The sequence below is a fragment of the Toxorhynchites rutilus genome, chromosome 2, assembly GCF_029784135.1.
Source record: "Toxorhynchites rutilus septentrionalis strain SRP chromosome 2, ASM2978413v1, whole genome shotgun sequence".
Classification (NCBI taxonomy): Eukaryota; Metazoa; Arthropoda; class Insecta; order Diptera; family Culicidae; genus Toxorhynchites; species Toxorhynchites rutilus.
In genome coordinates, this window is record NC_073745.1 from 157,030,696 (window position 1) to 157,055,444 (window position 24,749).

At 36.7% G+C, this 24,749-nt stretch overlaps 1 protein-coding gene across 1 annotated transcript in view; it reads left to right on the plus strand.

Annotated features, from left to right (window-relative positions):
* The window catches only part of LOC129771950 (uncharacterized), a 154,571-nt gene that overhangs the window by 534 nt on the left and 129,288 nt on the right, over positions 1-24,749 (plus strand). The gene's annotated exons all lie outside the window — the stretch shown is intronic.

Consider the following 24,749-nt stretch of genomic DNA (forward strand, 5'->3'; position numbering starts at 1 on the left):
TGATATATACTTTTTCATTATACCAAAACCATAACAACTTTCGTATGTTGAATTAATGTGACTGGTAGTTACTATTGTATCAATTTAGTGTAGTGTCAAGCATTGTACCTAGCTGTTGACAAAAAATGTCAAAAATGAATAGAAATATTTTTGTTTCACAAACCCATGTCCAGAATAAAAAGTACATTCAGAATATGATTTGAAATCCGGACGGATCAAAAGTTAACAATTCAATTTCTTATCAAGGGAGTCGCATAAGAATGTGTTCATAAAATAATAATTGGAGGCGAATGAACTGCAAAGTTTAAAGCCTCTTAAAAACAAAGAAACATGAAACATAAAATAATCATGAAATAAATTTCATAACTTTTGTTCATTATTGATGTTTGGTTTAAGATTATAATAGAATAACAATGAAATAATAAGCTCTACAAAAATCAATAACTAATTTCTCAAAGAAATGCTGCTGACAAAATGTTTCCGGAATACAAATTATACATAAAAAAGAATCTGGCCTTGCTATTGGCGATCTAACGTACAAATCTACACCTAGGCGGCGCTGCGGTGAAAGTGATGATGGTTTTAAATTTTGCCATGTCAGCTTATGGAAGGTTTGTAGTTCTTTCCATAAATTACAATGTTATAATCATAAAAGATTATTTGATTGCGATGAGTTTGTAAGAAATTTAATTCTGCGCAATTTTATATATAACATGTTATTTATTTACCTCTTTCAGTAGTGAAAACTATAAAAATGTTGACAATGGTTGAATTAAAGAAGGAAATTCGAGAGCACAATCAAACACAAGTAGAAAAATGCAATCGCAATCCAATTGGCGATCTAACGCAAAACGTAAACGATCGGTGAGACATCTGGATTTTGTTTTTGAACTAAGAAAATGATGCTAATGTAACCTAAAACTCAAAAACAAAACACGTATATTTTACTTCCGGGCTTTCCAAGGTAGTTCTCACATGCAGAAATCGTACATTTTTCGGACGGCATGCCTTTGCCCACCGTCGCGATTGGAATTCGGTACAAAGTGTGCCCGATAGATAATGGAATGTATCGCCGATCTTATTGGTTTTAGAGAAATTCTTCTCAGATTCCCCCAAAAATATTCTTTCGTCGTCACAATTCGAGTTAAATAAAGACTACGCTGGTTTTACAAGAAAGTCTTCTCGGTTACTTCTTCAGGTTTCCTTAAGATAAATCTCCTCCGTCACTTGCCATAATGCAACCTGATTTTTACCTTTACCATTAACAACTATCCTTTCCATGATAATCGTTAGGGAACCACGCTATAGAGGTGACCCTTTCGGATGGCAAATATCGTACTAACTTTCCTTCCCTCCCTCTGGTGACCGTAAGGTAAGGAAAATATTCATTTTAAAGGATGTGAAAGCTTTCTTGACGTGGGACTGCCGTTGGCTTAGTATTCTCTCTTTCAACTAACAATAATCGCATTAGAGATGTGCCATCCGCTCATGAGCTGTTCATTCGAATCGCTTCATCATGGTGAGCGGATTCGGATCGGCTCGCAAACAAAATAACGCAGCTCATCAGCTCATTACGGAGCTGGAGAGCTGATGAGCTGTTGAGCTGCTGAGCTGTTGAGCTGTCCCTCTTCGTTCTTTAGCTTCAGCAGAGATGCCAGATATGGAAAAGGTTTTTGTTTTGAAGATATTCAATCGTTCGTTACTTCATTAAATTTTTCTTATATCGCCAAACAAAATAATAAACATTATTATATGCTTGTAAATGAAATTACTATGTTATATTGTTATTTAAACATGACTGTTGACATACATAAATTTATTTCCGCGTGCTGAATCAAAACAATTCAGAAAACCACCCGGCATAAATGCTGATGATTGATAATGGTCCTTTGTCATCGCGAAGAATTATTTCTCGTTACGCCTATTAGTAGATTTATTTTTATACCCTTGGATGCAAAAACATATCTCGGTAGTTTTATCAAAAACGTTGTCTCGGCCAGGCATTTTATTTGGCTACTGCTGGTTCTTCTGTTGTTTAAGTTCAGCATATCCTAAGCATCTTCTATAATAGATTTCAGCATTCAATATTTGTTGTATATTATGTTATTAGAATTCATATTAGTTTTAGTTTGTGTACAATTACAAATTAAATTCGTTCCAATTACAAATTAAAAATGTCCCATGGTAGTAATGCCATTGTGTGGACAACCGCAAAATTCAACTGAGCTGAAGAGCTGTTCCAAATGAGCAGCTCACTTGTATGAGCTGAACGGCTCTGAGCCGCTCACCATAGTGAGCTGATTTGCCTATCTCTAAATCGCATCTCGGATGTAGCTCATTGGTTACGATGTCGCCACTGCACCAAAGTTAACTTTTGTGTGTACTGATTGAATTATTGATTAAACTAGAGAATGAGTGAAACAATTTACGAATTCGATTTCAAATTAATCTCAATTTAGGTAAATTCAAACATTGTGATAGACATTCTTCGTAGCTAGTGAATCTAATGACTAAGTCTGACCCTCCGTTATGTTTTTACGTATGACATGATGCCTCGGTCATTTCATACGAAAGTACCCGCAGCTTGCATCTATTTTGCGATGCCAATTTCTCCAGGCTCCATAGTTTTGAAGTCTGTCAGGGAAACATTCCGATTAGAGATGTGCCATTCGCTAATGAGCTGTTCATCCGCTTCATCATACTGAGCGGATTCGGGTCGGCTCGCAACTAAAAAAAACGCAGCTCTCCAGCTCACATCGGAGCTAAGGAGCTGATGAGATGCTGAGCGGCAGAGCTGCAGAGAGAGATGCGAAAGAATTATCTGTTTCCCGCTCTTCGTGATATGACGTCAGTTTGTTTTCGTTTGTCCCCCTCCGTTCTTTAGTTGTGAGAGAGATGCCGGATAGAAAAAGTTTTTTAATTTGAAGATATTAAATCGCTCGTTTTTTAATTATATTTTCCATACAACGTATTACAAAATAAAAATCATTATTATATTAATAACTGTTTGTAAATGAAATTAATATATTATATTTTATTTAAACATGACTGTTTACATTTACATTTATTCATTCTATCTTTCATTTTCATCTTTCATTCAATCTATTCATTTGCTAATCTGATAGAGATGGAGGGTGGCTGTCTCTTTGTGACATTTGTCATAGCGCGTTGCACCTATTAGTGAAAACATTTTTATATTATCCTTGCGAGTGTGGATGGAAAAAAGATTTTTGTCTGTAGTTTTATCTAAAAATGTTGTTTCGGTCTACATTTCAAAGGAAAATAGAAAAAGAAGGAAATGATAGGAACAAAGTATGGAAAGGAGAACATATGAGACAGACGAATGTGAGGAAAACCACAAATCTTGAATACTAATATTCTTAAACGGTTTAGCTTGGTTACTCCTGGTTCTTCGTTTGTTTAAATTCAGCATCTCCAAAGTTGAATTTTTGTATTCAGTATTTGTTGCATATTATATTACTAGTCTATCAATCTCAATTTGTATATAATTACAAACACAGTTCGTTTATTTTTTTACCTTTCTGTCTATAAAGAAAACATACGCTAAACAATGTCCCATGGTAGTTATTCACATGTACAGGAGATGAACAAGTTTTAAGTTTCGCTCAACTAAAACTTGCAACACACACAAAGCCAAGCACTACACCCAAAGTTAATTTTTAGCACATGTTCTGGCATCCCGATTTATTACATTAAATGAGCTGAAAGATAACATAAAATGTTCTACTCCCCAATGCATGTATATCATTTGTATAATATATATAGCGAATATAGCGAATATGAGGGAGCGAAACAGGAGACACATTTAAATGAAAGCATATGAAAGCTTTTCGTATAGTTTGCCAAATAAACGGCCCAGACAGAGAAAGATATATTCTCGTTCATGTTCTTCTTCATCGTCTTAGAAAACACCTTCCAACTTCATTTTATGATGATGTGTAATATTATCACGCTCCTTTATAATAGCGCTGGCAGCTACATGGATAGGGCGTGATTGTCCCCGCAATGAAAATAACACACAATGGCACAACGAAAATTCAAACAATTGTCTGCTATAAAGTGTTTCTATAAAGTGTTTTGGCACTGATCAGTCAATCAAAATTAGTCGTTAGTTTAGTCTCGGTTGAGCCTCCGGCAGCGTACAACATGGGCCGTAGAAAGTTTTATTTAACGTATAATTTAATTTAATCTAATAAAATGTATGTGCGTGAAAGTAAAGAAAAGGTTTTAGTTTGTTCTTCGTCGCAACAATAGATTTTTGTGATTTCAATAATTTGTTGTTGTCTTAAGTTATAGAGACGTAAAACTTCTTCAGTTCATTCGACTCTATCAATAGTTGGCAAGGCATATAACTCGTGGACATTTTTCGAATGAGGCGATAGTCATGGTACTTCGTTCAGTCGACAGATGTATTGATGCTCAAAACCTTGTGCGTCCGACGTAACGCTCTCGTTTTCGAATTCCCCGAAATAATCATTCATCCATTGATTGAGAATTGATTCAGATTCAACTTCAAATAAATGATCACTAAACCAACGATAGTCCTACGCCAACCTTGTGGTTATACCACAGATATAATCCACTTCCTGTTTTTTCCATTCAGTTTTTGTTTCTCTGTTAAAAAAATATAGGAGGTTGTGTCCAAGGCACGACCGCATTGTTGACGTAGAACTACGCTGTTATTTTATATTTGTCGCTTGTTTATAACTTCGGATATTATTCTATAATGCTGTGGAATTTTAGAAATAAATGTTTAGTAGAATGGTTTGATCGCTCTGTAGTGTTTTTTTTATTGTATAATCAATTGTCGATAATTTATTGATGATTCATTTTCGCCCTCGCAAACAATACACTAGCCCTATCGTATGTTGTAATTTGTTTTATGTCAATGCATTGAAAATTTACCTCGAATGCTATTCCGGTGGCCTTCGATTATATACTTGTTGCATCAGAACCATTATCCCACATTTTATAACTACATCAATATATCTTTGGCATCATATGGAAACAAAAACAAAGACAATATTTGCATGTATACAATATCATGCTTCCTGTTATTTAGTATTGCCTCAGTGGAACCACACCTCTAGGCATCATTCGTACAATGTTAACCAAGCGTTTGCCATAGCATGCATACAGAGCCATACATTGGTGGCTCAAAGCTATTAGAAATATAAACACTACTCATCATTTTGGGCTATTCTAAAAAAAAAACACTTCTGTTAATATTACTGGTTGCATTACTTTCTCATGTTCAAGATAAGCACAGCTGTCACTCTTAGTGGAGAAAGTTTTGCTACTGGTGAGCGAAACCAAATCACATGCAAAATTCCATAACGACATTTACTTTCATGGTGACTAAATAAACGAAATCCTTTCTTTCTGTTAATCTCAACAATCTTGAAAAGAGTAGCATTGATTCATTATGATCAAGATTAGCGCAAATACAATCGTAGTTGAAGGCAGTTTTGCAATTGGCACGTGATCCCAAATAACTTATAACATTCCAGCACGACATTCAAGATCCTTCGTATTCCCCAAATAATGTTTTGGCGCACATCCTTAACGCCTGCTTCGCCATAGCGTCAGCTCAATGCATTGATGCAATGTCAAAGGCGACAACGAAGCTTTTATGATGACGGAAAACAAACAATGTTAACTGCTTGGAAAAAGTCTGAATATTTACCTCAGCAGAGATTCATTACTAATACTCTGGCGCAAATATTTATCTCACGTCCTCTCGCTTGTTTAGATTTATCCAGGATGTCGACTACCTTGAAAAACCTTGAAAATCAGGGAATATCAGGGATTTCAAACAATGTCATGGAAAATCAGGGAATATCAGGGAATTTCGTCACCAATCTGGAAGAAATGAAATTCTGACGTAAGGATCGATTTAATGATTAATTCGGTACCAGAGAATCGATCTTTGCTGAATCTATATATTTCAAATGATGTGTCAAAGCACAATTGTCGCAACGCGACGCATAGCGCGGCATTCTGGTCCCAACTTAACAGTTTCGTGAAGTTATCCAAGTCAAAATAAAAACGACTCGTTCTGTATCTTTGAACTGTATTTAAAAATTGAATTGCGTATTTTTACGACGCTTCCAAGTCGTTGTTTAACTCAATATCAACAATCACGAACAATTAATTTATCCGAAGATATCGACACACTTTAACAAATGTCATTGTATTTTGTTTTGAGAACTACAATTACAGAAGTAGTAGAAAATTTGATCACTAGTCTACATCTGGAATTTTTATGAAAAATTACTGCAAAATCAGGGAAAGTCAGGGAATTTTATTTTGGTATTTGAGTCGACACCCTGTTATCGTTACGGCTGCATAATTTGCATCACCAATGCAAACGAGAGCAGATACAAATTGGGTTTCAGCGTAGCGAAGATGCACTATTTTTACGTACGGGTTATGAAGCACGCACTTACGCACACAAATATCCATAAATCGATGACTTGAAGCAACTAAATATACACACACTTATCTCCGTTTTGCACTGTTCTCAACAGAAGCCTTTCCTATTAATATTGCCTGTCTAGATTAGCTTACCTGTTATCCTTGGTGGAAAGAGTTTGGCTACCGCCATGCGAAATCAAATCACAGACAGAATTCCAGAACAATGATGTTCTTTGTGAGCCGACGATAGCCTAGCTTGATGATTTCCCACACAATTGTGTAGCTCATAACATTAATGCAATGGCGTCAGTTTGATGCAATGATTGCAATGCCAGAGACATCAGCTAATGAGTTACTTGGTCACGTCCACAGCTCTGTTCGAAACGAAGACACGTAATGGCGTAAAACAAGGAAAAAGTAGATGGGTGTGAGCCTAGGGGCACGGGCGGGATCTTGACATAGGACTGTGATTGTGTGTAGTAATTGCATTTGAATTGAGTTTTTCCATTGTTCAAAATTTGTAGGTTTTTTCTCTTTTGCTACATCAAATGGAAGTAATCTGATATGCGTGAGTAGACTCTTTCGATATTCTAAATCAGCAGTCAGTTAAATTCATTAATTGCATTTTTTACATAACCAAACAACATGCTCGCAGCATACAATACAATAACTGATAAATGCCTAATATCGGTAAATGGAGAATCATTCATTATACGCATCAATTCACATTATGAGCTAACGCTCGAATTTAGGCAGAACGATTGCTCGTTGCGTCCGGGAGGAAAGCGAGCGGGTAATCGAAAGAAAACGTACCCATTTTAATCGTCAAATTGTTAACTATTTTTACTATATTCACTGTTCATGTTTAAGCAAAGATATTGCTGGATAAATTTCCCGTCTAATGGTACATTATACAACATAACGATTTTGAGTAATATGCGCTTGAAAACTTTTAATGAATCGTTACCTTTTTTCGTAAATTCCCTATATAGAAATCAAAGACATAATCCTATGTCAAAACAAGCGATGTTCATTGCTTCGTATCTAGAACGATACTGAACGTTTACAAATTTCAAACCAAACTTTATCTGTCAAAAAGTGTCAAATATGACCTCCGGACAAATTGTGTCCGTATACCTTACACCGTACACAGTTCTACGTAGTTCTACGTCAATAGAGAAAGTTCAATAACTCTGTCATAGTTGAGATTCGACCATTTGCGTACAAGGATTTTATTTTCATCGAATCTGATTTTTACAAATTTTCTTGTGTACCGATCGTCGGCTGTGTATCTGGTGCGGCTTGCAAAGCAAAGGTAACACAAAATGATTCTTCATAATTACAATACCCCGTTACATTGAACAAGGCCGACCAAAGAAATGGATGAACTATTCAATTGGGATCGACTTCCACATGCGACTTACTCACCAGACTTGACTCCCTCCGAATACAATTTTCTTTCATCAATGGGATACTCACTCGATGAGCAACGCTTCAGGTCTTACGAAAACGTACCAAAATGGCTAATGACAAGATTTGCTCAAAAAACAATTTTTTTTGCGAGGCATTCGTGAATTGCCTGACATATGGTCGGTGTTAAGTCACAGCGGACCAAGTCGCATAATCAAAAAATTCGAGTAATTGATTGCAGTAGGTTAAACATTTTGTAAGCTACATTCCCCATTCATCAGATTTACGCGTACAGCAGGAATAATTTATCGAAGTTGTTTTCAATGAAAACCGCTTATAGCACCGAGCATCAAACTATTTTTTCTCGAAATCATAAAAATGTCACATGGTCCGGTCTGACTTATCAACGACCATATGAAAAAAGTGTTCAGCTTCCAATGTTCATTGTATCTATTTATACACAATAACAAAAAACACACATATATAGTGAAAAAATCGACACTATACGGGGTTTGAAACAAACGAATAATTAAACATGTATGAAAATTATAATTTTATCAGTCTTACGTACAGTTTCTCTAATTATCCCCACAGTTAGTTAAAATAATATTCAAAAATATATAATAATAAATAGCAGTGACTGAGTGAAGAAAATTCACTAACACCGAGGTTCCAACGAATCTAGCTAGCATCGTTTTACGCACTTAGAAAGGCCAAGGTATCAATTCGTTTTTCCTTCATTGTTTTGTACAAGTCTCTACACACGGATAAATTTGAGAGTACGAGAGAGAAATAAGAGAGAACCCTCGATCGAAGCAGTCAAGGTAGTTTTAGTATGTACTTCCCTCGCTCCTCTCCTTACGTGACTGGAATCGTTCGAGTGGTATGTGCTTTTACCCGCGTATATATAAATAAAACGAGCGTGCAGTATATGATTATATTCATATGTTTTTATTCACACGTTCCTCACCTACAATTTTGAGACGCATAGGGAGGATATGAATTGCAAGATTCATTTTTATAAAAACGAAATCGATCTTAGAGTGAAATGCTAAATTTAGTTTTATAGCAACAGACGCAAAATTATTATACGTATTTACATGTTTACTAAATGAAATAAATATATAAACAAATTAAGACGTAACAAAAATATAGTTTTGTTACACTTTTTATGACTTGATAATATTTACATTAGCATCGTACGGGTTGCACATTATCGTAGGTGGTAAGAATTCAGAATTTTCTTATTGTATTATTCATTTATTTCGTACAAAGATCATCATATCATATTATCACATCATTACTATGGGGGTCTATTTGGCGTAATTTGTTTTTCGGTAATCTAAGAACAAAATATTAGAGTTTCTCAGATACCTAATTGCTGCGTCAAAATTTAGATTTTATAATATTTCTTCTGAGTCCACTCGTTATGATATGATGTCAACAATAAATAGAAACATGGCAGAGTTACAACGTTCTTTCGAGCTTTTCATATTGATTAGCGAGCAACGTACATCATACAGCCATTCCATGCCAAACCGATATGGTGGTTCTCAGATTTTAGTGAAAAGTGGTAGTTTTGTTCTTTATCGCAACTCATTAGACCTGTATTTTTTTATTTTTGCATTAGGATGCCCATTTCTATTCCAGGGTGATGCGAAAAATCCATTTTTTTCGCATTTTTTTCAAAAATGATTTTTTTTCGAAAATTCATAACTTTTGAACTACTGGACCGATTCAGATGATAGATATATCGATTTTTTTCGTCTCAAAAGTAGATTTTTGACGAAATTTTTTTCGAGATAACAGTGAATCTCGACGTTCAACACTTTTTGTCGCCCAGAGCGATTCGGTCGAGTTTCTTGCGGGGCCCAAATTCAACTGTCGGTGCGCTAGAGATATAAGAGGGCAACGATAATAATGAATACGGGTTCGATTCAGGATTACTTTTCTGTTGAATCCGAATGAAATCAACCGACTGCTGATTAGAAAACTTGCCAATGACCATAAAAAATGAAATAAATTCAACCGAGCGTACTTGCTTTATATACTACTAGCTAACCCGGCAAACTTCGTCCCGCCCATTTACTTGATTAATTCTCGAGTAATGCAGAAATTTGTGTTTTATTTGTATGGCAGCCACCCCTAAGAGAGCCATAGAAACATTCATTGCACCCTAAAGTTTCCATATGCCTAATTTGGTTTCATTTGCTTGATTAATTCTCGAGTAATGCAGAAATTTGTGTTTCATTTGTATGGCAGCCCCCCCTTTGAATGGGGGAAGGACTGTCTAACCATCATAGAAACATTTATTGCACCCTAAAACTTTCACATGCCAACTTTGGTTTCGTTTGCTTGGTTAATTTCCGAGTAATGCAGAAATTTGTGTTTCATTTGTATGGCAGCCCCCCCTTAGAGAGGGGGGAGGGGTCTCAAACTATCACGAAAACCTTCCCCGGCCCCAAAAACCCCTACATACCAATTTTCATGTCGATCGGTTCAGTAGTTTCCGAGTCTATAAGAATCAGACAGACAGACAGACATCACTCCATTTTTATATATACATATATATAGATATTCGATGACGATGAATAACTACAATTTTATTGGAGAATATGGAATATTCTGTTCAATCGCCTGCGAAAATTCTGTGAATATATCATATCAAGAACATATGTCACTTTTGTGCGAAAATAATCGTCATAAACTATATCACATTTGGCAATTCCGACTTTTCATGTGATTCGTTTTCATTGTTCTTTGCGCTTGGTAGATAAAAAGCAAAAAGAAGAGGCAATGAGAAAAATAATTGCGCAACTCGGATAGGCCCCTGTTCATTCCAAAAAGTTTTTCCTCAGGCGCCATGTGTTTTTCCATCCTCAAAATGTTCACCGGACGGCGTAATAGTAAATCTGAAAGCGAGGGAAGCAGTGACGACGAAATAGTGCTTAGCGCTAGAAGAAAAGTTTCGGGTATCATCTCATCGAACTCTGATTCGAATATTGAGGAACTATACGCAAGTGAAGACCTGGACGATATGTTAGAAAAAATATACTCAGACGACATACAGATATAAAAGATTTTAGTACTAAGTTTAATTTTTGAGAATGATTTTCTATATTTAAAATGTAACGGTTAATTGATTATCCAATAACGTTGTCAAACATCATATTTTGATCAGACATCTGGATTTTGAGTTATAATTTTTTGATAGAAAGGGCAATAATTTTAATTACGCCCTTTTAAAGAATCATTCGTAATTCAATTTAGTCATATAATAATGAAAATTGTAATTTCAGGTAGTGTCCACCATTTGTACCAAGTTTCAAAAAAATCGTAGAGGGCCGGGTCATCAGCCGACTGATTTGGGGTGAAATCGCTCTATACGGAAATTGTATAAATAAAAGTAATTGGCCATTTTGAAGTTGGATTTTTCATGATATAATGTCACAGTCAGGTCTTTTCATTTGATATCCACATTGATGGGATTTTGAAATAAAACATACATTGTCATTTTGGATTTGCATGTTCACAAATAAGTATGTTCTACTAGTCAAACCCTTTTCGTTCGATACCCATATAGATGAATTGAAAAAAAATTATAGGTGGTTGTGTCCAAGTTGTTAACGTAGAACTACGCTGTTATTTTATATCAGTCGCTTGTTTATGCCTTCGGATATTATTCTATAATGCTGTGAATTTTTAGAAACAACTGCTTAGTAGAATAATCTCTGAAATGGTTTTTTCATTGTAGAATCAGTTGACGATAATTGATTGATGATTCATTCTTGCCTTCGCAGAACAATACACTAGCTGGTCGTATGTAGCAATTTATTTCATGTCAATGCATTGAAAATTTACCTCGAACGCTATTCCCGTGGCCTTTTTCGCAATTGACATAGACTCGGCTGCAGTCGATTATATACATGTTGCACCAGCAGACATTACTCCACATTTCATAACTACATCAATATATCTTTGGCACCACATGGAAACAACAACAATGACAACACTTGCAAGTATCAAATATCATGCTACATGTTATTTAGTAATGCCTCAAAGGAATCGCACCTCTAGGCATCGTTTGTACAATGTAAACCAAGCGTCAAACAAGCGTTCGCCATAGCATGCATACAGAACCATATATTGGTGGCTTGAAACTACTAGGAATATAAATACTTCTCATCATTTTGCGCTATTCTCAAAAGAAACGCTTCTGTTAATATTACTGGCCTCGAAAAAAGTTGCATTACTTTCTCATGCTCGAGAGAAGCGCAGCTGTCACCCTTAGTGGATGAAGTTTTGCTACTGGCAAGCGAAACCTAATCTATATCTAAGTGGTGCGGACTCAATCCACTTCATTTTCAAGCAAATTCATGCATGTTTTCAAGCGATTTCTTGCAATAAATTCTTAGACCACCAGAGATGCCAGATTTACAAATATGTTTGTGAATTTACAGATATATCTGTAAAACACTTTTTATTTTTGTTGTAGACTTTGGATATAACAATATTTCACAGGTTTTTGAAAAATAAAAGGGCTCTATTCATCACATCAAAGATATTTGACTCACCATATGCCATTTTTCCATAGTTTTAATACAGAAAAGTTATTATATTTAGTTTATATCAATACACATGACGTTAGACCAGCGATACTCAACCTGCGGCCCGGCAGTCTTTCTGGTTGGCCCATCTGGTGTGTATGAAGTTTGGAACTCATACACATAAGTACTTTTGCCCTGACATCATTGCAGACGAAAGAGAGGATACGGTTATTCACAATTAATGAAAAATTGCATTCTCTGCAGGTAACGAAAAACCTTGAACGAAAATTGTCTCTGATAATTATTTTTTGTTCTAGATAAGATTGTTTTACTGAAATGCAAGGAGATTTATTGAAAAATAGTTAAGCTAGGGTCAGGACTTTGTCTTCTAAGTATTAAAACAAAATCGAATAAAAATTTTCATTCTATTCTCAACAATTTACATTCGCTTTCGGGTCTGCTTATGACGAAATATGGGTTACTGTTCGTTATTGTTACCACAGACATGGTTCATGGCCGTGTGGGGATCTAAAACTTGTATAGCCTTGCATGGCGGATGGAAAATATACACTGTATTTTCTTATAAATTTCATCAACGACAAGACTGCAAGCCTTGGTGGATGTCCAATATATCAACGAAGAAATACTGATTTTTGTAAAAATTAACAACGCGTATGTATGTGTAGACCATTGAAACATTTAAACACACTTACGACACATAAGTTATTAAGTGGTCCGAAATATACATTTTTTCCACTTTTTCCCAAAATTGACAAATGAAAATTAATAACTTTTGAATCACTGAATCGATTTAGATGATCGACATATAAAATTGAAAGTATTAACGTAGCCTTTTATTAAAAAATATTTAACATGCGAAAAAAAATTATTATATTTTAGTAATTATTGATCGTAGTCGTTTTTTATTTTTTTTATGACTTTGGACTAGAGGGCGCTATATTTTTATATTTTTTCTTGAAAGCTGAGGGTTTTTGCATAACATATCTCGATATCAGAGATGCTATTTTTATGTTTTTTAGATATGATGTTTCAAAGTAATGGTGGTTCGAAAAATCATTTTTCCCCCTTTGTCCAATAACTTTCTGCAAAAAATCATAACATTTGAACTACTGAACTGGTTTTGATGATCGATGTATTAAATTGAAGCCAATAAGCAAAATTTGAAAAAATATCACACTTGCGGGAAGGATTCTAGTAGCATAGTTCTAGTTTAGTCACATATGAATATTGATCGAAGACTTAAAACATGTTAAATTTACAAATTTATAACTTAAAAACGATAATTATAACATCTCTGATATCGAGATATGTTAGGTAAATAATCCTCAGCTTTCCATAAAAAATATAAAAAAAATATAGCGCTCCTATCTTTAAACGAGAAAACTATGAAAAAATAAATCAATCAATAATTACAAAAACAAGAATTCAATTTTTTCGCAAAAGTAACATTTGTCCAAAGAAAAATAGCTCGTAAGCTTCAATTTGATATGTCGATGATATGAGTCGGTCCAATAGTTCAAGAGTTATGTTTTTGTAGTGGGAAAAATGGGGAAAATTTGTTTTTCGAACCATCGATTAGTTTTGAAAAATCATATTTCAAAAACGAAAAAAATAGCATCTCTGATATCGAGATATTTTATGTAAAAAATTCTCAGCTTCCAAGAAAAAAATATAAAAAAAACATAGCGCCCCCTAGTCCAAAGCCATGAAAACATTAAAAAATGACTACAATCAATAATTACGAAAATAGGATCCATATTATCTGCAAGTTCAATATTTCTCAATTAAAGCTCATTGGCTTCAATTTGATATGTCGATCATCTAAATCGGTTAAGTGGTTCGAAAGTTATAAATTTTAGAAAGAGGTCTCGCGCGAGCAGTCGTCGAGTGTAGACGCATTTTTTTTCGTTCTTACCCTGCTCAATTTTATTTCGTGTTCTTTTCCATGACTATGGCTACAAAGCGTCCGTGTAGTGAAAAAGTGATGTTTCTAAAACATTCCGAAATCATTTCGGCGACGTTTGGCAATTGTGTCGGTTATAAACGGTTTCATATTAATTTAGAAATTATTTTTGTGCTAGATCGTTTGTTTCGGTTATGGTGGTTGCTGGTGAACTTTTGAGGATGAGGGTGGATGATGCTCCTAATGGTACTAAATGTACGGCTTAGGAGATCAAGGATTCCGGTTAAATTAGTGTGCTTTGAATGTGATGGATTAGATTCTAGCACACGGTGATAATTATTTTCGAATTGTGTGCTCGGTTATTCGAGTTTCATAAGCATGTACGAACGTGTACACTGGGACTCTCTCTCGCCCGCTCTATCTTCCTCGATTCATGTGTGTGTATATGTAGTAGAAAAGTGAAATGAGAGAAACGCAACTCTCTTAAGTTCAGTGTGGTGCAGTGGTTCTCTCCTAAAGATTACCTACAAGTAGTGGTAGTGGTTTTACGTATGCTAATTTGTTGGTGTGTTGCTATCCCGGAGGAAGAGACAGCATATCACATGCATTGGTGATGTCTTACAACGCTGTCAAGTAAACAGAGACAGAACGTGTTTTGAAAGATAAGTGCCATATGTATATGTGTTTGTATTTCCGTTTGCCTTTGTACTGAGCGCATGCATGCGTTAAAGAGTGAAGTCTATTAAGACTGTTTTGTACTCTCATTCATTTTAGTTTGTGTGTGTGCTTCTTTCCATTCCGACGTTCCGTCATTCACTGCATGTTGTATGGTGACGTGTAGGGCTCCTTTTAGATCTTGCATGACCGTGATGTGTGGTTACGTTTGTTGCGCTCTACGTCACTAATTATTTTAAATTTTTGCCTCCAAGTTCAATAATTCGAATATCTGGATTGTGTTTACAGATAGAATTATGAGTGTGAGATATCTGTCACTAGTTATTTACAGCTCTGGTAGTTTTCTCCAATTCTTTAATTATTTGATTATTTCATTGTTTAAATATTGTATTTATCAATCAATAACAGAACCTATCGCCGGGTCGACCGACTCTAAAAGGGTTCAATTGGTTACCTTATCAGGTTTCTCACTGTTAAATTTCCGCCGTCGCAATTGAAACTTGATACAGGATACGCCCGGAGTAACGGAGTATTCCGCCGGGACGATTGTTTCTAGAGGAGTTCTCTTGGTTACCTTCTCAGGTTTCTCAAAGATAATTCTTCACCGTCGCGCAATAAAGTACACGTACACAATGAATGACGGAACATATTAACGATTGTTTCTAGAACGTCTCTATTATCACATCACTTACATCAGTGAATCCTGATTCATACCTCTGCCCACTAAGAATTATCCCTCCCATGATAATCGCTAGGGAACCAAGCTATAGAGGCGATCCTTCTGGCCTTCGGGCGGCGATTATCGTACTAACAATCCTTCGCTTCCCCTGGTGACTGTAAGGACGTGGCTAGCGTCGTTATTGACTTTTTAAAGCTAGAATCACCGAAACTTGCACAATGAGAATGATTTACTACTCCCAAACATCATTCAGTGTGTTCTTTGTGCAATTTCACTGGTTCAGGTCAATCACGGAGAGCAGCTACGAAGAGTACAGTCTACCCAAGCTCAAGCTCCATTTTATATTTGTATTCATTCTTTAATTCTTCAATTCTTTAATTCATTGATTATTCAATTCTTCTTTCAATTCTTTTATTCTTTGGCTTTAGAATTCTTTCATTCTTTCATCATTCCAAAAGATAACGCGGAGAGTAATTTCGACGAATAGTACGTACGATAAATAATAGAATATAAAGATTTTTTCCGGTTACCCTTTCAGCTTTCTGCAATCCGTCATAGCAATTGGAATTTAGATACAAATTACTTGCGATAAATAATAGAGATATGTATTGTAGATCCTTCTTACTGTAGAGGGGTTTCTTGGTGACCTTCTCAGGTTTCTCATAGATAACCTTCGTTGTCGGGTGTCGAAATCATATATAATCGTATCATATTCATCGTTACAATATTCTAGAATGTATAGAGTCGTACGTCCGGCAGTGTATTACCTTAAATACCTTCGATTTTTTGAGATTTTTTTCGTCGAGCAGTTTAGAGTTAGCGTTTACAGAATCACATCACTTACCGCAGTGAATCCTGATTTTTCTCAACCATTCCCACTAACAAGTATCCCTTCCATGATAAACGCTAGGGAACCACGCTATAGAGGCGACCCTTCTGGCCTTCGGGCGGCGAATATCATACTAACATTCCTTCCCTTCCCCTGGTGACTGTAAGGACGTGGCCGGCGTCGTTATTGACCATTTAAAGCTCGAATCACCGAGAACTGCACAACGAGAATGATTTGCTAGTCCCAAGCGTCATTCTGTGTGTTCTTTGTGCAGTTTGGTTGGTTCAGGTCAATCACGGAGAGCAACTACGGATTGTACAGTCTACCCAAGCTCAAGCTCAAGCTCGAAAGTTATAAATTTTAGAAAAAAGTCATTTTGGGAAAAAGTGGAAAAAAAATGATTTTTTGGATCACCCTAAAATGGAAATGGGCACCCCAATGAAAAAATAAAAAAATACGAGTCTAATGTTTTGCGATAAAGAACAATATTACCACTTTTGACGAAGATCTGAGAACAAAATACAATCTTACGTGCATCACGATGTACAAAGTATTCATGAATATGTGAAAATTAACGTTAAAAGACATTTCTATAGATCTGCACACTTTTACAGACTTTTCCACATTTTTAACAGACATTCACATGTTTTTACAGACTTTTTTTAAAAATAATCTGGCATCTCTTCCTTCCACTTTTTATCGAATATTTTCAAATCGCAGGAGTAAACATTTACGTGACTCTGACTTCGTTTGTTTTTATTTCGTTCGGAAAAACGTTATGTCAAAGAGAGGGGACATTAAAAAGGCGTAGCTCAGTGAAAGGCTGAGATGCTCTTTCAGAGATACAATGGTTAATCAAACAATTGACGGAAAAATGTAGTTCGTTCATTTTGTTATTTTAATTTTTTTTGCCCCTGACAACAATACCTCTTTTATAGTGTTGATTATCATAAGAAAAATAACACTCCTGATCGTTGGATCTCTTTTGACATTTCAATTGGATCTTTTTTGACAGCCGTTTTGATTCAGTTCGCACTACCTAGATCTATATATATAAAAATGGAGTGATGTCTGTCTGTCTGTCTGATTCTTATAGACTCGGAAACTACTGAACCGATCGACATGAAAATTGGTATGTAGGGGTTTTTGGGGCCGGGGAAGGTTTTCGTGATATTTTGAGACCCCTCCCCCCTCTCTAAGGGGGGGGGGGGCTGCCATACAAATGAAACACAAATTTCTGCATTACTCGGAAATTAACCAAGCAAACGAAACCAAAGTTGGCATGTGAAAGTTTTAGGGTGCAATAAATGTTTCTATGATGGTTAGACAGTCCTTCCCCCACTTAAAGGGGGGGGCTGCCATACAAATGAAACACAAATTTCTGCATTACTCGAGAATTAATCAAGCAAATGAAACCAAATTTGGCATGTGGAGGTTTTAGGATGCAATAAATGTTTCTATGGTGATAAGATACTCCTTCCCCCTCTCTTAGAGGGGGCTGCCATACAAATGAAACACAATTTTTTGCATTACCCGAGAATTAATCAAGCAAATTAAACCAAATTAGGCATATGGAAACTTTAGGGTGCAATGAATGTTTCTATGGTGGTTAGATACCCCTCCCCCCTCTCTTAGGGGTGGCTGCCATACAAATAAAACACAAATTTCTGCATTACTCGAGAATTAATCAAGTAAATGGGCGGGACAAAGTTTGCCGGGTTAGCTAGTCACATATAAAATTCCATAACGACATTTACTTTCTTGGTGACTAAACAATAGAGGTGGGAAAAACGGTTCACTTTAATGAACCGTTCAGTGACCAACCGTTCACTTAAGTGAACTAGTTCTTTTGAGCAGTTCACTCACTCTTTTGTACAGTGGCGGGATACGTCCGATATTTGTTAGAAATAACTTAGCACAATAGAAAATCAAACTTTGATTTTGAAATTTTAATTTTGTTTGAGTCGTTATTCATTATTTTCAGCATAAACTAGCATTGTGCTGCTTTGCTTACGATGTATTGCAATAAATGCTATAGCAAAACTGTACCCAAACCGCGAACGTACATCTCAAAATTATCGAGCACAATATGATATAATATAAAATATATTTCATATTAGCGACGCGAATTTTACTGTTTAACAAGACTGTTTAAATCAACTTTCAGCTTTCAACTATATTTTATAAGTGAGGTAGATTGGTATAACAACTTACTGAAATATTTACCCTGAACTCCAAAATATGAAATTTGATAAATAATTTAACAATCCAATTTAAAACCATTGTATCCTGAACGCAACAAGCGTTTTTTATGAAGCGACAATACCGACATATTATTTTTGTTGTTTCATGGGGCTATCGTTTGTTTCCATTCGTTAATTTGAGAACTTTTTACCTTGCAGCACCATTCATCTATCACTCGTTCGTTTTCTTTCCTCTTACGCACCGCTTACCGTACACAGTTCGTTCTGAACTGCATGCACAGTTCTGCCAGCGGTCACTTCGTTCTGAACTGTATACACAGTTCAGTTGGCGGTCAGTTCGTTCTGAACTGTATTATCAGTTCATCATTCACCGTACACAGTTCGTTCTGAACTGGGTATACAGTTCATATGAACTGTTGCCCAGCAAAAAAGAACGGCAGTTCGTTCACTCTTTTGGGCGAACTCGTTTTTTTGATCAGTTCATGAACGGCTTGCCCATCTCTGCTAAACAAGCTAAATAAACTCTTTTTGTTAATAACAACCTCGACAGTAGCAATGCTTCATTATGATCAATATTAGCGCAAATGCAACCCTAGTTGAAGGCAGTTTTGCGACTGGCACGCGAACCCAAATAACTTATAACATTCCAGTAAGACATTCAAGATGCTTGGTATTCCCCAAATAATTTTTTTGCAGACAACCTTAACACCTGCTTCGCCATAACGTCAATTTAATGCATTGATGCATTCTCAAAGGCACCAACGAAGCCCTTATTATGACGGAAAACAAACAATGTTAACTGCTTGGAAAAAGACTGAATTATGCCAAACAGCCAGCTGTATGACACCCGCCATGTTTTTGATGCCAACATCTCAAACGTCAAAAGCATTTATTTTCTTCAAAACAGCAAACCGCGTTGGCGGCATTGTGCTTCGTTTACCAGTTTAGGGGAGCGTCAACGAATAGCTGATTTGTAGTCGGAATGAACGTTTTTCAAAACTAAAATTATGAATGAAAATTAGCTTTTCCATATGAAATTAGTATTCTATTTGAATTAAATTTTTTTAGTTTTTTTCAATTGGTGAAAAAGTCTCATGCGAAAATTGTTTATGAAGACAATTTTATATTATAATGAAAAAATTCATCAACAATTTTGGAATTGTATAGCAATATGATTGAATTGAATTGAAAGTCAGAAATACGTGTTTCAAGTAATTAAATAACATGATGTGAAAATTTTCATTAAAAATTTAAAAACCGGCTTCGTGTCTTCTAATCTGATAGAGATTACCAGGTGCATGACACGATTATCGCTATCTCACTCTACCTACCGTCACCGCCTATCACACTATCCCTCTGCTGTAAAAGTTCATCATCGACATCACGATATGCCAGATGGTGGTAAATTGGTAATTCGCGATGACGTCGACGTCTGGTGGCGACTTCAAGTTAGAGCCATCATTTGGGTCCCAAAATCGTTAGTGTAATCTCTACCAGATTAGAAGACACGGAGCCGGTTTTCAAATTTGAAAATTTGAATGAAAATTTTCACATTATGTTATTTAATTATTAGAAACACGTATTTCTGACTTTCATTTATCCATATGGTCATACAATTCCAACATTGTTGCTGATTTTTTTCTCTATAATATAAAATTGTCTTCATAAACAATTTTCGTATGAGACTTTTTCCCCAAAAATGTTTTCAATTTAAACAGAATACTAATTTGATATGGAAAAGCTAATTTTCATTCATAACTTTAATTTTGAAAACGTTCACTCCGTCTGAAAATCAGCTGTTCTTTGACGCTCCCCTAAACTAGTAAACGAAGCTCACTGCCGTCAACGCGGATCGCTGTTTTGAAAAAAAACAAATACTTCTGACGTGTGAGATGTTGGCACCAAAAACATGGCGGGTGCCATACGGCTGGAGATCACACTAATGAGTTTGGGACACAAATTATGACCCTAATTTGAAGTCGCCACCAGACGTCGACACCATCGCGAATTACCAATTTGCCACCATCTGACATATAGTGATGTCGATGATGAACTTTTACAGCAGAGGGTGGTAGTGAAATATGCGATGACGGTAGGTAGAGTGAGATAGCGATAATCGTGTCATACACCTGCACACAGCTTGTACTCTGCTGTAACACCCATCGATGCGAATTCGCTGATGAGTTTGTCAAGAGCGAAAGCCTTCACCACCAGCGGGGGGAGCTTGATTTTGTTTGCTGCCTGGGTAACGGCGTTTACATTTTCGACCGACGTGCCGAAGTCGCCTACTTCCCTGTTGTTCGATGCGAAGGCTCGGTTCAGTGCGAGCGCTTTTCACTGCACCAACATCGCGTGCATCATTAGATGACGCTTGCCTCGAAATTTTATTGCCCCTGGTAGTGATCCCTGATAATCGTTGGATTAATCGATTAATCAAATACTTCCTACAGAAATCGATTATTAATCGAACGAATACTGCACAACCAATAATCGAAGCGAACGAATAATTTACGTCGATTAATCGATCCAAACGCAGAGAGAAAAAAACGTACGACCGCTGCAGTTTTATCCTGAAAATCAATCATTATCTTTGACGCTCCCTTAAGTTCATAAACGAAGCTCACTGCCGTCAACGCGAATTGAGCTTTCTTTACGACTTTAGGGGAGCGCAAAGGATAATAATTGATTTTCAGGCGGAATGAACATTTTTTTGAACCCATATGACTTTCTAGCAAATGAGAAATATTAGCCTAACGGATTATTTCTCTCAGTGTTGCGATTAATCGATTAATCGATTATTTGGGTCGATTAATCGTATCGAATAACAAACTGCTGAAAACTATTCGATTAGCTGATGAACGATTAATTCCAAAAATTGGGAATCACTAGCCCCTGGCAATGCGTTCGCTTTTTGAAGGGCTCGAGCCAGCCTTCCTCTTCTTCTTGCTCATCACACACTATGCAAAGCATCCAATTTATGACGCGGAAAGAAAAACACACGATACGAATAAAGCGAAAAACGAACTGGAAAAACCACAAGACGATATACAAGATGAATTACCACTGGTGGGGTCCAATCTTAGATCGAAGCGCAGCGAAAACAAAGTGAACTGGATTGCTCAACAGTCCAATGCCGAATGAAAGTTTGCCTCAGTTCTGTTCTGTTCTTATTTTTAAGGGACTTTAACCCGAAGGTCATTCGTCCCTGAAAGTTTGCCTCAGCGAGATCCACTGTTTATACTTTAGGCAAGTATTCCCCTTCATTCTTCTTCTTTTCCTTTGTTCACGGAGACTTTAAATCCTATGATTTCCCCTCCGTTGGTCGTCGATAAGTTGCTCGTTATAGACAACTCTGTTCGGGTAAGCACACAAATGGACAGAACAAATGTATGGGAAAATGGAAACGCTTTCAAGTTTTCATGAATTTTAACCATTTACAAACCAAGGGATTCTAATGTATAGCATATTAAACAAATCTTAGGGAATTTCCGATTCGTTTGGTATGTAAATCGCCAAAATCCGCGGCAAAAATAGTTATTAACGTTAACTTTATTTCATAAAAACGTGACCTGTTTTCAGATTTGGTACCCAGACGTCAAAAAATTCGCCATTTTGTGATGGTGGTAATTTTGAATTTGGATTTCCATAAATAACTGTGTCCTACTAGTCACCCAGATCTGAGTGACGGGGCGATCAAAGTTAAGACATTTGGCATCAAAATTTTTTTTACGAAAACCCCGATTTCCTTTACTACCCCCTTGGGTGATTTTTCAGTTTTCAAAAAACTCAAACTTTGACGGCTGTGCGACACTAGTAAATGAAGTCCGATTGAGCTGATATTTTGCATAGGGTAGTTTTTCGTGGTAATCAACATTTTTAATTAAGTTCCCTTTGAAAATTCGAGATGACCATTTTCATTGGCACTCTAGTAGGGACCATATTATACTACAATATTCGAAAATTGATTTTCTGTAAGGATTCTGGAAATGGTAGCTAAAGCGTTTAATAGAGCTCAACATATTATTTGCTCTATGTATGACTGTATTATAATTTGCAAACAGCTCAACGCAGGTTATTTTAACTTTGCATTGAAAAAAATGGACTTTTTTCGGATGGTGATAAATAAAACTAAGACTAAGTCGCTCAGGGTCGTCGGCCGTCCGGAACCGGGCTTTCTTTCGATGCTCTGATTGTTGATAGTGCCAAGATGTTGTAGATGTCGGAACGGGCGTCCACAAAGTGCCGCATGATGTCAGTTTTCGACGTGGCGGATACCGTTTTTGACGTAGGACTACGTCTAACCGGAAGATATAGGGTGTGAAATGAAAATCTAGGCACTGAACAAGTAGGAAAAAATGCAAGATTTGGAACGCTTACAACTCGAGCATTTCTCAATAGATCGCAAAAGTTTTTGCATCAATTGATAGGAAATATATCTACGCATCTATCATAACGAATAACATTTAATTTTTCTTGAGATAAATAATTGAATAATTGTGAAATAACAAGCATTGTCCAAATGCACTATGTGCCCATTTTTGATTGGTCCATTTTGTGCTCCTCAAATCGTACCGACCGAAACGGGCAACCAGAGCGGCAGCGAAATACAATGAAGCACGATTGGAAAGGAAAAAGAAAAAATATGAACGAAACATTGGTCGCAGTCTCACACATGCGTAATTCTCGAGCCAGCAAGTCAGCTTAAAAATCCCCGCTCCGCTGCCGTAACGATCATTCTCATCCAAACCGTACACCACATCGTTTCGCATCACATCAACAAACCAACACAAGCAGCCATGTCTGGACATGGCAAAGAGGGAAAAGTGAAGGGAAAGGCAAAATCCCGCTCGAACAGTGTTGGTCTCCAGTTCCCCGTATGTGTATCCGCCAATTGCTCCGCAAGGGTAGCCGGGCCGAGCGCGTTAGTACCAGTGCACCAGTCCACCTAGCCGGCGTTATATAGTTTCGGCCGCCGTATGATCGAGTTGGCTGGCAAAGCTGCTCGCGACGATAAGAAGACCCGCATTCAGAACAAACCACATTCGGTTCGGTGGACATCAAGACAACAACAGGCAGTTGCAGCGAGTGGCAAACGCAATCGCAAAACGACAGCAGGTAGCAGAAGAAAAAAGTTTGTTCTTTATACAAACTGCTTTGGTGGCAAATCCAGAACAAGGCGGCATCGAGGGCGTTCGAAATGGTTTTTTTTTTCAAAACCACGAGTATTAAGCTTTCTAAATTGGAACCATTCCATAAAACACGGCGCTTATCAGGGCCATTAAACCTTTCAAAAAAGAGTTTACGAAATACAGTTCAATGCATTCTAAAATATTGTCCAGAATAATAATAAAACACAAATTGAATTTTTCATAATTTGTTTGCCAGAATATGATGAGTATGTGAATTTGGCAGTTGTTCTGAGCTTATTGATGGTTGGGGACTTTCTCGATTATTCAATTTTCACCAATTCTTAAATTGCTTCCAGATTGAAAGTACATTAATTTACATTTTCCAACTGTGAATCCTGTGGCGAGTGACAAACGCAATCGCTAAACAGGAAGGTTTAGCCGAACAAGATGGGTATATCGAGTGATAACAAATCAATAAACTCTTTAGATTAAAGATGATTTTGCGGTCCTGAAAAGGACCCTTTCTAGTGTTTGCTTCCGAATCAGCAGTCGGAAAACGCTCTTTATTTGGAGCTGGTATACTTCTTCATCGCTTTGGTACCTTCGGAAACCGCATGGAAGTTCACCGGGCAGCAACAGACTGATTGCGATCTGAGTTTCCCACGCCGTAATGATTGACCGCTTATTGTAGTGGGTCAGACCCGGGGCTTCCGCTATGATACGCTCAAAGATGCATTGACGAAGCTCATGACGATCATCGCCTTCGATGAGAAACCGGTGTCAGAATGATCCTGATTCAGCACCTTATGATGTAGATAGCATATGATTCCTTCTCCTACTTCTTGTCGGTTTCCGAGATATTCTTCTGCGCCGTGCCGAACTTTTTGGCGGCTTTTCCATTATTCCACTAGTCT